Consider the following 12,500-nt stretch of genomic DNA (forward strand, 5'->3'; position numbering starts at 1 on the left):
GGGAGGAGGGACGTGAGGGGAGGGGAGGAGGGACGGGAGGGTAGGGGAGAGGGACGTGAGGGAAGGGGAGGAGGGACGTGAGGGGAGGGGAGGAGGGACGGGAGGAGAGCAGGGACGGAGGGACGGAGGAGGGACGTGAGGGGAGGGGAGGAGGGACGGGAGGGGAGGAGAGCAGGGACGTGAGGGATGGGAGGAGAGAGGGACGGGAGGGAGGAGAGGAGGGACGGGAGGAGAGGAGGGACGGGAGGGAGGAGAGGAGGGACGGGAGGAGAGGAGGGAGGGAGGAGGGGCGTGAGGGGAGGAGGGACGTGAGGAGAGGAGGGATGTGAGGGGAGGAAGGACGTGAGGGACATGAGGGGAGGAGGGACGTGAGGAGAGGAGGGACGTGAGGGGAGGAGGGACATGAGGAGAGGAGGGACGTGAGGGGAGGAGAGGAGGGACGTGAGGGGCGTGAGGGGAGGAGAGGAGGGACGTGAGGGGCGTGAGGGGAGGAGAGGAGGGACGTGAGGGGCGTGAGGGGAGGAGAGGAGGGACGTGAGGGGCGTGAGGGGAGGAGAGGAGGGGCGTGAGGGGAGGAGGGACGTGAGGGACGTGAGGGGAGGGGAGGAGGGACGGGAGGGGAGGAGAGCAGGGACGTGAGGGACGGGAGGAGAGGAGGGACGGGAGGGAGGAGAGGAGGGACGGGAGGAGAGGAGGGACGGGAGGGAGGAGAGGAGGGACGGGAGGAGAGGAGGGAGGGGAGGAGGGACGTGAGGGGAGGAGGGACGTGAGGAGAGGAGGGATGTGAGGGGAGGAAGGACGTGAGGGACATGAGGGGAGGAGGGACGTGAGGAGAGGAGGGACGTGAGGGGAGGAGGGACGTGAGGAGAGGAGGGACGTGAGGGGAGGAGAGGAGGGACGTGAGGGGCGTGAGGGGAGGAGACGAGGGACGTGAGGGGCGTGAGGGGAGGAGAGGAGGGACGTGAGGGGCGTGAGGGGAGGAGAGGAGGGACGTGAGGGGCGTGAGGGGAGGAGAGGAGGGACGTGAGGGGCGTGAGGGGAGGAGGGACGTGAGGGACGTGAGGGGAGGGGAGGAGGGACGGGAGGGACGGGAGGGGAGGAGAGGAGGGACGTGTGGGACGGGATTGTAGGTGTGACATACTGAGCTCACTAGCTGGTAGAAAACAGAGTGCAATGGATACCCCTCTCATTCTGCTTAGAATAAATTCACAATCATGTTGACTTGCTATGCTTTTCCTCAGGCTTCTCCCGTACCAGATGATTCAATCTTCAATTCTGATATTTTTCACTGTTCGGTCACAGAACAGTACATCTGTGTATAATGTATTATATATCTTGTAAATGATGGATCTATAAGTCCTTATGAATGGACAGTCGATCAAAACTGGAAGTATTTGAATGAAGACAGACACGTTTTCATTATATAAGCATTTCAAAGCTTGATTACCAAATCAGGGAAATGTCAAAAACGTCCAGGTATGTTTCAATTATGAATGGTCTTGCATGTTTGTGTCAGATTGACAGTTTGAAATACAGTTGGGGACTTGATTTCTCCTCATTAAAACTCAGTAAGACCTTCTTATCCCCTTCGCATTACCCTCAGTACACCGCTCTGACCTCACTATTACCCCCAGTACACCGCTCTGACCTCACTATTACCCTCAGTACACCGCTCTGTACTCACTATTACCCTCAGTACACCGCTCTGACCTCACTATTACCCCCAGTACACCGCTCTGTACTCACTATTACCCTCAGTACACCGCTCTGACCTCACTATTACCCTCAGTACACCGCTCTGACCTCACTATTACCCCCAGTACACCGCTCTGACCTCACTATTACCCCCAGTACACCGCTCTGACCTCACTATTACCCCCAGTACACCGCTCTGACCTCACTATTACCCTCAGTACACCGCTCTGACCTCACTATTACCCCCAGTACACCGCTCTGACCTCACTATTACCCTCAGTACACCGCTCTGACCTCACTATTACCCCCAGTACACCGCTCTGACCTCACTATTACCCCCAGTACACCGCTCTGACCTCACTATTACCCCCAGTACACCGCTCTGACCTCACTATTACCCTCAGTACACCGCTCTGACCTCACTATTACCTTCAGTACACCGCTCTGACCTCACTATTACCCCCAGTACACCGCTCTGACCTCACTATTACCCCCAGTACACCGCTCTGATCTCACTATTACCCCCAGTACACCGCTCTGACCTCACTATTACCCTCAGTACACCGCTCTGACCTCACTATTACCCCCAGTACACCGCTCTGACCTCACTATTACCCTCAGTACACTGCTCTGACCTCACTATTACCCTCAGTACACCGCTCTGACCTCACTATTACCCTCAGTACACCGCTCTGACCTCACTATTACCCTCAGTACACCGCTCTGACCTCACTATTACCCCCAGTACACCGCTCTGACCTCACTATTACCCTCAGTACACCGCTCTGACCTCACTATTACCCTCAGTACACCGCTCTGACCTCACTATTACCCTCAGTACACCGCTCTGACCTCACTATTACCCCCAGTACACCGCTCTGACCTCACTATTACCCTCAGTACACCGCTCTGACCTCACTATTACCCCCAGTACACCGCTCTGACCTCACTATTACCCTCAGTACACCGCTCTGACCTCACTATTACCCTCAGTACACCGCTCTGACCTCACTATTACCCCCAGTACACCGCTCTGACCTCACTTGAACCATGTGCTTCTTAACCTTTATGTAAATATACTTTTTAGAGGAAGCAGGCTTAATGTGAGCATTTTATCAGTGTATCACCTGAGGCTCTGTCTGGACTGGCACATTTCTCAGTCAGCACTATACTTACTGCATGACTACTGGGTGGCATGACAGTTCCTGTTCACTGTCGCTCCCTGTTCCCTATTCCTGTTCCCCTTTGAATTATCTCACCCTTCACTCTCAGTTAATCTAGCCGAGTTCAATGTGCCATGTGGAGGAGCCCAGTGCTGAGGAGTGACATGGGAAAGTTCAGTCACCTTTAGTTCTCTGAAGTCCAACAGTAGTAGTGGCATGTGGACAGGACAGGAGCAGTTGTCCAAGCCAACATCCAATGGAATGACCGTTAGCACTGTTTGTTCTGTCAGTCAGATTGTTGTGGCTGGCACTCAGATTTAAGATCGTCTGAATGTCACAACACAACCCTTACTCCAGCCAGTGTCCATCTGGTCCTCTCCTTTACTCTCCTCCCCCTCCCCCTCCCCCCCTCCCCCTTCCCCCCTTAACTGATATAATATCTGTCTCAACACCCCTCCTCCCTCCACCATCACAGCAGGGGACTAAACATGTTGCACACATGCAGTATGTTTGAGGCCAAGCCTGTTATATGTCTCGCTAACTGCTAGTGAGACTTGACTGTCTGGGCTATGTCTGCCATACAGTAGTGCTGCTGGGTCTGGGCTATGTCTGCCAGACAGTAGTGCTGCTGGGTCTGGGCTATGTCTGCCAGACAGTAGTGCTGCTGGGTCTGGGCTATGTCTGCCAGACAGTAGTGCTGCTGGGTCTGGGCTATGTCTGCCATACAGTAGTGCTGCTGGGTCTGGGCTATGTCTGCCAGACAGTAGTGCTGCTGGGTCTGGGCTATGTCTGCCAGACAATAGTGCTGCTGGGTCTGGGCTATGTCTGCCAGACAGTAGTGCTGCTGGGTCTGGGCTATGTCTGCCAGACAGTAGTGCTGCTGGGTCTGGGCTATGTCTGCCAGACAGTAGTGCTGCTGGGTCTGGGCTATGTCTGCCAGACAGTAGTGCTGCTGGGTCTGGGCTATGTCTGCCAGACGGTAGTGCTGCTGGGTCTGGGCTATGTCTGCCATACGGTAGTGCTGCTGGGTCTGGGCTATGTCTGCCATACGGTAGTGCTGCTGGGTCTGGGCTATGTCTGCCATACGGTAGTGCTGCTGGGTCTGGGCTATGTCTGCCATACGGTAGTGCTGCTGGGTCTGGGCTATGTCTGCCAGACGGTAGTGCTGCTGGGTCTGGGCTATGTCTGCCATACGGTAGTGCTGCTGGGTCTGGGCTATGTCTGCCATACGGTAGTGCTGCTGGGTCTGGGCTATGTCTGCCATACAGTAGTGCTGCTCAAGGCTCTCCTCTCCACATGGGTGATTTCCAGGTGCTGAGCAGACTGACAGAGGCCAGGGGAGGGGCTGAGTCTGGAGCTGGGGCCCAAGCTGTGCCAATCTGACCCTTCAAAATGGCTGTGTGGGGCTGTCATTTAGGAGTACAAGCCAGGGATGGGACTGGGGGAACAAATAGCTTTTTAATTGATTATAGCTCCAACAAATGCCACCCCCACCCCTTTAAATTTGCCATGGCTGCTTTTGTCTTGCCAAGTCCACTCCCATCTCTATTTAACGACCCTGCATTCTGTCTGTCTGTCTGTCTGAGTGTGTAAAGTGACTGGGACGGATGCTTTTACTTGCAATAGAAACGTAACGTATGGAACAAAAAGAGAAATATGTGTGTGTGTGTTTGCGTATCGTTTAGCGTTTTCCTTGTAACTCATGTGGCCACAACTGACATAAAGGACCACAAAGTATTTGAAGAGTAGGTTGTTCCTTTGTGTCTAGAGGAGACCGTGGTTTCAGGGTAGTGAAACCTGAACCTTCCCTGGTCAAAAGTAATGCACTAGAGAATAGTGTGCTATTTGGGATGCTGCCGCTGCCTCGTGGAAACACCCTGTCCCACCATTTTGATTTAGTTGATTTTTATTTAATCTTTTACAGATGAGCCCTGTAAGTACAAAAATATACACATCAATACAAAACAGAGATGCGAAAGCACAACAAACACAGTAAAAACGTCCTCAATCAACAGTCTGAATTACCCTAGAGCAGTGTTCTCCGATTTGCCCCGCACCCAGTTTTCTGAGCAAAAAACAATATTATAAAATAACATTTGTGTGGAATTTTCATTGTTGGACATAAGACTGTAAAAAACACCATGAAATCAGCTCCAAGTGATTTTAATTTAAGAAATCAGTTCGCAAGTATTCCTACACATAATAGACATGATGGGATCGTATACAAATGTAAAAAAGGTTTGAAATGACTGTTTTAGTCAAACATTATATCTGTTTGGGCTTCTTGCGGTTAATTTGCAGTCTACAAATGATTTGTAATTATGTTCTGGCCTCTAGACCATCCGCTCAAGAAAACATCAGCCCGCGGCTAAATCTGGTTGATGATCCCTACCCTAGAGGCACCAAGTAATAAAATCAGCCATTATAGCATCACATTTCTACATTCAAACACAGGTCATATATATGCCCTGTTCTGTGTTATTACGCCATCATTCACCCTCCTATATTCCTTTCATCTATTATAGGAATATTGTTTTAATACAACAAGCTGATGTTTTCACTAAAGCTAACAGACACCACTGTGCCTTTCTAATGAGTCAGTCTATGAGGTGATTTGGAGCCCTTTTCTAAGGTGCCAGTCTTCTTCTCTAACTTATCCCCTAGGACCTTTAAAAGGAAACTTTTACTCTGTGTTTGCTTGTTCTGTATGTGAATATCCGTGTTCTGAATATCCCCCACTGTAAAATGACAGCTAAAAGGGTGTTGCATAAAGGATCCTACTGTGTGTGTGTGTGTGTGTGTGTGTGTGTGTGTGTGTGTGTGTGTGTGTGTGTGTGTGTGTGTGTGTGTGTGTGCGTGTGTGTGTGTGTGTGTGTGTGTGTGTGTGTGTGTGTGTGTGTGTGTGTGTGTGTGTGTGTGTGTGTGTGTGTGCGGCATCCGTGAATGACCACCACTACCGTTGCTGCCAGTTCACCTTTACAGGCCTCCCAGGAATGGTAAATGTCATCACATTTTAAACAAGGCTTTTTGCTTTTTCGCAGCAAATTACTTTCTGTATATGCACTTTTTACTGCAGCTCCCATTTCATTCATTACTATTTCATTTGACATCAGGGGAGCTATAAAACCAGCAAGTAAACGTTTTGGCATAACCAGATAAAAATAGGAGTCCTTGTTTCCTTCTCTTTGCCATTCATTGGGAGCATTATCTTATCAGCAGACGACAGTAGGATTAAGGCCTGCTGGCAGATGTGCTATCGGAGTGAGAAACTGCCTGGTGTTGTTGGAGAGGGAGAGAGAGAGAGACAATAGAGGTGAAGATGGAGAGAGAGAGAAGAAAAGGGAAAGACAGAGAGAAGAGAAGGGAAAGACAGAGAGAGAGAGAGAAGGGAAAGACAGAGAGAGAGAAGGGAAAGACAGAGAGAGAGAGAGAAGGGAAAGACAGAGAGAGGGAAAGACAGAGAGAGGGAAAGACAGAGAGAGAGAGGGGAAAGACAGAGAGAGAGAGGGGAAAGACAGAGAGAGAGAGAGGGGAAAGACAGAGAGAGAGAGAAGGGAAAGACAGGGAGAGAGAGAAGGGAAAGACGGAGAGAGAGAAGGGAAAGACAGAGAGAGAGAAGGGAAAGACGGAGAGTGAGAGAAGGGAAAGACAGAGAGAGAGAGAAGGGAAAGACAGAGAGAGAGAGAAGGGAAAGACAGAGAGAGAGAGAAGGGAAAGACAGAGAGAGAGAGAAGGGAAAGAGAGAGAGAGAAGGGAAAGAGAGAGAGAGGGAAAGACAGAGAGAGAGAGAGAGGGAAAGACAGAGAGAGAGAGAGGGAAAGACAGAGAGAGAGAGAGGGAAAGACAGAGAGAGAGAGAGGGAAAGACAGAGAGAGGGAAAGACAGAGAGAGAGAGAGAGAGAGAGAGAGAGAGAGAGAGAGAGAGGAGGGAAAGACAGAGAGAGAGAGAGAGGGAAAGACAGAGAGAGAGAGGGGAAAGAGAGAGAGAGAGAGGGGAAAGACAGAGAGAGAGAGAGGGGAAAGACAGAGAGAGAGAGAAGGGAAAGACAGGGAGAGAGAGAAGGGAAAGACAGGGAGAGAGAGAAGGGAAAGACGGAGAGAGAGAAGGGAAAGACAGAGAGAGAGAAGGGAAAGACGGAGAGAGAGAGAAGGGAAAGACAGAGAGAGAGAGAAGGGAAAGACAGAGAGAGAGAGAAGGGAAAGACAGAGAGAGAGAGAAGGGAAAGAGAGAGAGAGGGAAAGACAGAGAGAGAGAGAGGGAAAGACAGAGAGAGAGAGAGGGAAAGACAGAGAGAGGGAAAGACAGAGAGAGAGAGAGAGAGAGAGGGAAAGACAGAGAGAGAGAGGGAAAGACAGAGAGAGAGAGGGGAAAGAGAGAGAGAGAGAGAGGGGAAAGACAGAGAGAGAGAGGGGAAAGACAGAGAGAGAGAGAGGGGAAAGACAGAGAGAGAGAGAAGGGAAAGACAGGGAGAGCGAGAAGGGAAAGACAGGGAGAGAGAGAAGGGAAAGACAGGGAGAGAGAGAAGGGAAAGACGGAGAGAGAGAAGGGAAAGATGGATAGAGAGAAGGGAAAGACGGAGAGAGAGAAGGGAAAGACGGAGAGAGAGAAGGGAAAGACGGAGAGAGAGAAATGGGAAAGACGGAGAGAGAGAAATGGGAAAGACGGAGAGAGAGAGAAATGGGACATACGGAGAGAGAGCGAAAAGGGACAGACGGAGAGAGAGAGAAAAGGGACAGACATGAGAGAGAGAGAAAAGGGACAGACGGAGAGAGAGGAAAGACAGAGAGAGAGAGGGGAAAGACAGAGAGGAGAGAGAGAGAGGGGAAAGACAGAGAGGAGAGAGAGAGAGGGGAAAGACAGAGAGGAGAGAGAGAGAGGGGGGAAAGACAGAGAGAGAGAGGGGAAGGACAGATAGAGACCGAGAGAGGGGAAAGACAGAGAGAGAGACAGAGAGAGGGGAAAGACAGAGAGAGAGACAGAGAGAGGGGAAAGACAGAGAGAGAGGGGAGAGAGAGAGAGAGAGGGGAAAGACAGAGAGGGAGAGAGGGGAAAGACAGATGGAGCGAGGGGAAAGACAGAGAGAGAGAGAGGGGAAAGACAGAGAGAGAGAGAGGGGAAAGACAGAGAGAGAGAGGGGGGAAAGACAGAGAGAGAGAGAGGGGAAAGACAGAGAGAGAGAGAGGGGAAAGACAGAGAGAGAGAGGGGAAAGACGGAGAGAGAGACAGAGAGAGAGAGAGGGGAAAGACAGAGAGAGGGAGGGAGAGGGGAAAGACAGAGAGAGAGGGGGGAAAGAGAGGGGAAAGACAGAGAGAGAGAGAGCGAGAGAGGGGAAAGACAGAGAGAGAGAGAGAGAGAGGGGAAAGACAGAGAGAGAGAGGGGAAAGACAGAGAGAGAGAGGGGAAAGACAGAGAGAGAGGGGAAAGACGGAGAGAGAGAGGGGAAAGACGGAGAGAGAGAGGGGAAAGACAGAGGGGAAAGACAGAGAGAGAGAGAGAGGGGAAAGACAGAGAGAGAGACAGAGAGAGGGGAAAGACAGAGAGAGGGAGAGAGAGGGAGAGGGGAAAGACAGAGAGAGAGAGGGGAGAGAGAGAGAGAGAGAGAGGGGAAAGACAGAGAGAGAGAGGGGAAAGACAGAGGGAGCGAGGTGAAAGACAGAGAGAGAGAGAGGGGAAAGACAGAGAGAGAGAGGGGAAAGACAGAGAGAGAGAGGGGAAAGACAGAGAGAGAGGGGAAAGACAGAGAGAGAGGGGAAAGACAGAGAGAGAGGGGAAAGACAGAGAGAGAGAGGGGAAAGACAGAGAGAGAGAGACAGAGGTGAAAGACAGAGAGAGAGAGGTGAAAGACAGAGAGAGAGAGGGGAAAGACAGAGAGAGAGAGAGAGAGAGAGAGAGAGGGGAAAGACAGAGAGAGAGAGAGAGGGGAAAGACGGAGAGAGAGAGAGAGAGTGAGAGACAGAGAGAGAGAGAGAGAGAGGGGAAAGACAGAGAGAGGGAGGGGAAAGACAGAGAGAGGGGAAAGACAGAGAGAGAGAGAGGGGAAAGACAGAGAGAGAGAGGGGAAAGACAGAGAGAGAGAGAGGGGAAAGACAGAGAGAGAGAGAGGGGAAAGACAGACAGAGAGAGAGGGGAAAGACAGACAGAGAGAGAGGGGAAAGACAGAGAGAGGGGAAAGACAGAGAGAGAGAGGGGAAAGACAGAGAGAGAGAGAGAGGGGAAAGACAGAGAGAGAGGGGAAAGACAGAGAGAGAGAGAGAGAGAGGGGAAAGACAGAGAGAGAGGGGAAAGACAGAGAGAGGGGAAAGACAGAGAGAGAGAGGGGAAAGACAGAGAGAGAGAGGGGAAAGACAGAGAGAGAGAGGGGAAAGACAGAGAGAGAGAGAGGGGAAAGACAGAGAGAGAGGGGAAAGCCAGAGAGAGAGAGAGAGGGGAAAGACAGAGAGAGAGGGGAGAGACAGAGAGAGAGATAGAGAGGGGAAAGACAGAGAGAGAGAGAGAGCGGAAAGACAGAGAGAGAGAGAGAGGGGAAAGACAGAGAGAGAGAGGGGAAAGACAGCGAGAGAGAGGGGAAAGACAGAGAGAGAGAGGGGAAAGACAGAGAGAGAGAGAGAGAGAGAGGGGGGAAAGACAGAGAGAGGGGGGAAAGACAGAGAGAGGGGGGAAAGACAGAGAGAGAGGGGAAAGAGAGAGAGAGGGGAAAGACACAGAGAGAGGGGAAAGACAGAGAGAGAGGGGAAAGACAGAGAGAGAGGGGAAAGACAGAGAGAGAGAGGGGAAAGACAGAGAGAGAGAGGGGAAAGACAGAGAGAGAGAGGGGAAAGACAGAGAGAGAGAGAGAGGGGAAAGACAGAGAGAGAGAGGGGAAAGACAGAGAGAGAGAGAGAGAGAGAGAGAGAGAGAGAGAGAGGGGAAAGACAGAGAGAGAGAGAGAGAGGGGAAAGACAGAGAGAGAGAGAGGGGAAAGACGGAGAGAGAGAGAGAGGGGAAAGACAGAGAGAGCGAGAGGGGAGACAGAGAGAGAGAGAGAGAGAGAGGGGAGACAGAGAGAGAGAGGGAAAGACAGAGAGAGAGAGGGGAAAGACAGAGAGAGAGAGGGGAAAGAGAGAGAGAGAGAGGGGAAAGACAGAGAGAGAGAAAGGGGAAAGACAGAGAGAGAGGGGAAAGACAGAGAGAGCGAGAGAGAGAGAGGGGGGAAAGAGAGAGAGAGGGGGGAAAGACAGAGAGAGAGGGGGAAAGACAGAGAGAGAGGGGAAAGAGAGAGAGAGGGGAAAGACAGAGAGAGAGGGGAAAGACAGAGAGAGAGGGGAAAGACAGAGAGAGAGGGGAAAGACACAGAGAGAGGGGAAAGACAGAGAGAGAGGGGAAAGACAGAGAGAGGGGAAAGACAGAGAGAGAGAGGGGAAAGACAGAGAGAGAGAGAGAGGGGAAAGACAGAGAGAGAGAGAGGGGAAAGACAGAGAGAGAGAGGGGAAAGACAGAGAGAGAGAGGGGAAAGACAGAGAGAGAGAGGGGAAAGACAGAGAGAGAGAGAGGGGAAAGACAGAGAGAGAGAGGGGAAAGACAGAGAGAGAGAGAGAGGGGAAAGACAGAGAGAGAGAGAGAGAGGGGAAAGACAGAGAGAGAGAGAGAGAGATAGAGAGGGGAAAGACAGAGAGAGAGAGGGGAGACAGAGAGAGAGAGAGAGAGAGAGAGGGGAAAGACAGAGAGAGAGAGGGGAAAGACAGAGAGAGAGAGAGAGGGGAAAGACAGAGAGAGAGAGGGGAAAGACAGAGAGAGAGGGGAAAGACAGAGAGAGAGAGATGGGGGAAAGACAGAGAGAGAGGGGAAAGACAGAGAGAGAGGAGAAAGACAGAGAGAGAGAGAGGGGGGAAAGACAGAGAGAGAGAGAGAGAGGGGAAAGACAGAGCGAGAGAGAGAGAGAGAGAGAGAGGGGAAAGACAGAGAGAGAGAGGGGAAAGACAGAGAGGGGAGACAGAGAGAGAGAGAGAGAGAGAGGGGAGACAGAGAGAGAGGGGAAAGACAGAGAGAGAGGAGAAAGACAGAGAGAGAGAGAGGGGGGAAAGACAGAGAGAGAGAGAGAGAGGGGAAAGACAGAGCGAGAGAGAGAGAGAGAGAGAGAGGGGAAAGACAGAGAGAGAGAGGGGAAAGACAGAGAGGGGAGACAGAGAGAGAGAGAGAGAGAGAGGGGAGACAGAGAGAGAGAGGGGAAAGACAGAGAGAGAGAGGGGAAAGACAGAGAGAGAGAGAGGGGAAAGACAGAGAGAGAGAGAGGGGAAAGACAGAGAGAGAGAGAGGGGAAAGACAGAGAGAGAGAGAGAGGGGAAAGCCAGAGAGAGAGAGAGAGGGGAAAGACAGAGAGAGAGAGAGAGAGGGGAAAGACCGAGAGAGAGAGAGAGGGGAAAGACAGAGAGAGAGAGAGGGGAGACAGAGAGAGAGAGAGAGAGAGAGAGGGGAGACAGAGAGAGAGAGGGGAAAGACAGAGAGAGAGAGGGGAAAGACAGAGAGAGAGGGGGGAAAGACAGAGAGAGAGGGGGGAAAGACAGAGAGAGAGATAGATAGAGGGGAGAAAGACAGAGAGAGAGATAGATAGAGGGGAGAAAGACAGAGAGAGAGATAGATAGAGGGGAAAGACAGACAGAGAGAGAGAGAGGGGGAAAGACGGAGAGAGTGGGGAGAGGGGAAAGACAGAGCGAGTGGGGAGAGGGGAAAGACAGAGCGAGAGGGGAGAGGGGAAAGACAGAGCGAGAGGTGAAAGACAGGGAGAGGGAAAAGACGGTGAGAGGGAAAGACGGGGAGAGGGGAGAGGGGAAAGGAGGGGAGAGGGGAAAGACGGGGAGAGGGGAAAGACGGAGAGAGGGGAGAGGGGAAAGACGGAGAGAGGGGAAAGACGGAGACAGGGGAAAGACGGAGAAAGGGGAGAGGTAAAGACGGGGAGAGGGGAAAGACGGAAAGACGGGGAGAGGGGAAAGATGGGGAAAGACGGAGAGAGGGGAAAGACGGAGAGAGGGAGAGAGGGGAAAGACAGAGCAAGAGGGGAGAGGGGAAAGACAGAGCAAGAGGGGAGAGGGGAAAGACAGAGCAAGAGGGGAGAGGGGAATGACAGAGCAAGAGGGGAGAGGGGAATGACAGAGCAAGAGGGGAGAGGGGAATGACAGAGCAAGAGGGGAGAGGGGGAAGACAGAGCGAGAGGGGAGAGGGGAATGACAGAGCAAGAGGGGAGAGGGGAATGACAGAGCAAGAGGGGAGAGGGGGAAGACAGAGGGGAGAGGGGAAAGACGGGGAGAGGGGAAAGGAGGGGAGAGGGAAAGACGGAGAGAGGGGAGAGGTAAAGACGGAAAGACAGGGAGAGGGGATAGACGGAGAGAGGGGAAAGACGGAGAGAGGGAGAGAGGGGAAAGACAGAGCAAGAGGGGAGAGGGGAAAGACAGAGCAAGAGGGGAGAGGGGAAAGACAGAGCAAGAGGGGAGAGGGGAGAGGGAATGACAGAGCAAGAGGGGAGAGGGGAATGACAGAGCAAGAGGGGAGAGGGGGAAGACAGAGCGAGAGGGGAGAGGGGAATGACAGAGCAAGAGGGGAGAGGGGAATGACAGAGCAAGAGGGGAGAGGGGGAAGACATAGTGAGAGGGGAGAGGGGAAAGGAGGG

General features: G+C 52.3%; 1 protein-coding gene across 21 annotated transcripts in view; it reads left to right on the plus strand.

Moving 5' to 3' along the window:
* The window catches only part of LOC106580487 (splicing regulator ARVCF), a 371,259-nt gene that overhangs the window by 58,172 nt on the left and 300,587 nt on the right, over positions 1 to 12,500 (plus strand). The window lies entirely within an intron of this gene.

Source organism: Salmo salar, chromosome 20, assembly GCF_965601325.2.
Source record: "Salmo salar chromosome 20, fSalSal1, whole genome shotgun sequence".
NCBI lineage: Eukaryota > Metazoa > Chordata > Actinopteri > Salmoniformes > Salmonidae > Salmo > Salmo salar.